A 2,751-nucleotide genomic window follows, 5' to 3' on the forward strand; every position below is an offset into this window, starting at 1 on the left:
AAATATGCAAAGACAAATTTAAAGGTTACAATATTGTCATTGTTAAATTAAAAATACCGTAATTATCTTTTTGAGTCTTTTTAAAGAATTTTTTCACCCAACAATAATGTACTTTTCAATGTGAATGTTGCACAAAAACATTTATAATTGGATCTCAGTTATAAGTTTATATTGCACTCATTTACAAAATGTTGATGTGTAGAATATTAACTCAATACAATTAAAATTACGTCCAGCTATCTACCATGAACTTGTGGAAGAGCAAGTATAAAATATTTAAAATACTAAGCACTGGACTCATTATAGAAAGTCTTCCAGGAAACTGGTAATGTAGCTTGTGCAGTGAAAGGAAATGGGCAGTACAAAGGGATATTAATAAAAGGAAAAAATATTAAAACAGCCTTTGAAACCATAAGTAAACTAAGTGAAAAAGGAAAGCCAAGATAAGTATCTGATCTCCTATTTATATAGGGTTAAAGTAAACCAATCAAAAACATGGACAATGCAGTATGAAAAAAATACATATGGAATGGTTACCAGTGTCAAAACAATCAGGAGATCCGTAGATGGTAAAAATTGAAAATCCAATATTAAAAATGTGTGGAATAAATTTTAACCTAATCTACAGGGTAATGATGATCTTCCTTCATATCCACTATCCCTCTAACACAGGGATTGGCAAACTTTTTGGACTACTAGGCCATTTCAGGAGGTCAAGAAAGCACAAGAAGAAACAAGGTGTCCAAGGAAACGTTTTTTCCAACCGTGACTGCAAGCGAACAGCCTCAGTCTTCTGCTCATCCGCAGTGTAGTCTCTGTACGTGTGCGCGTGCTTAGCATCCAAATGCCTCTTGAGATTCGACCGCTTCAAAGTGCTGTTGGTGTTGTTGCACACTATACTCAGGGCTTTGTTGCCGCGTTGGACGAAGAATAATTAGTCAGTCCATTTGGGGGTGAAGACACAATGTTCGAGGTCAACCTTCCGGAGACTGGTGGCTGTGCATTGCTTCTGCTCTTTAGGCATAGTTATTGGGGTTACTGTGCGGGAACTCTATGATATCGATGATATTGCCGGAACTCGCCATAACCCAACAATAAATTTAGGCCAAATCCAACAAATAATAACTAGGGGGGCGTTAGGCCGGACTGGAATACTGGCTAGGCCGTATCTGGCCTAAAAGCCGAAGTTTGCCTACCTCTGCTCTAACAGATCTTTGGGATATCCCCAAGGATTCCTTTTTCATCTGTTCACTTTTAATGGGGTCCTTCTTTGGGTGTCCACATTGTGTGATTGAACACTTCCTTTAGACTGATTGGCTATTGGATCCTTGGGCAATACAGGGCATGCAATGAAATTAGGGGCAGGCAGGGAGTGGTCTGCATGGGTATATCTGCACTGGGGTAGAACTGGAAGAAAGAGCCAGTGGATTTGGGTGAGTATATCCCCATTCATAGGGTAAGTACAGCTAACCAGCATAGGGGATGTGTTAGTGGAAGGCGGTACTGGACATTTTGTTCTTTATTAAAATGTTTGTTCTTCAGATAATCTGTTTTTCATTCATTGTCAATTAAAAACTCAAAACAAATAATTTTTAGATTAGGAAGACTATCGTTTCTTTTTCTTGGTTTCTAAACCTTATTTCAGCATGGATGGCAATACTTAATATTTGTTTCCTAATCACCATTCACATAGGAAAGTGCATACTAGGTCCACATATGCCCCTAAAAGTCTTGGGGCTCTTCTGCAGCTTCCGGGAGCCCGAAGCCATTGCAAATTTCCCACAGTTCCTATTGGGGAGTTTTCTAAACTATTTTTTTAGCGTTTTTTAAGGTTTATTTGTTTTACTAAAGCTTGTAGTACGGTAGTTAGTCATATGTTACTAACTCTGTAATGTTGAAGATGTCTTGTAGCTTATTTTACCTACTTTTTTGTTCTAATAAATGCCAGTAAAATACCCCAACATTTTATGCACATATAAAGTGTAATGTATAAAGTCATCAGTATTTTCAACAAAGTCTGTACCTTCTCCGTTGTAATATACAAAATAATTTGCATTGTTGAGAAACTTAGGCCCAGGAAGTCCTGGAAGCATTTTAGTGCTTTGGATAAAATACTGCTTAGCTTGCAGTAGAACTAAGCTTTATCCAGTTGAATGGCTCTGACCCAGTTGAAGTTGGAGGCCAACACACTCCCACTCATGTTGTCTGTTCACAGCAAAATCTTCCACATACAAGTGCACCCCCCCCACACACACACACCCACGCACACACACACACACGCACACACACACACACACACTCAAATCAACTCCAGGCCTTTTATCTGCTTAAGCAATTGCCCACACCAGCCCATGAAATAGCTTTTGAGGCGATTGTCCAATTACTTTTAACCCCCTGAAATAAAGTGATTGTGTAAAAATACGCTTTAGTTCCTCACATTTTTATGCAATCTCTTTTTTCAACCCACTGAATTAAAGCTGAAAAGAGTTGTTTTATTTAAAATTAATTGTGGTAATGTACAGAACCAAAATTAGAAAAAAGTTGTCTCAAATATTTATAGACCTAACTGTACATACGATTAAAATGGAATTGATGAAATCAACAAAATGCCAAAAATAGACCTGAAATATATGTGCATGAAGTATATGTGCATGTATTAATGTGTCAACCAGTTAGGCATAACTTTGTTGCTGAAAAAATTTGCAATTTCTGTCATTTTTCGTCGGCACAAGCTCAGCACTAAGGATTTTT

This window comes from Pyxicephalus adspersus, chromosome 3, assembly GCF_032062135.1.
Source record: "Pyxicephalus adspersus chromosome 3, UCB_Pads_2.0, whole genome shotgun sequence".
In the NCBI taxonomy this organism is placed as follows: Eukaryota; Metazoa; Chordata; class Amphibia; order Anura; family Pyxicephalidae; genus Pyxicephalus; species Pyxicephalus adspersus.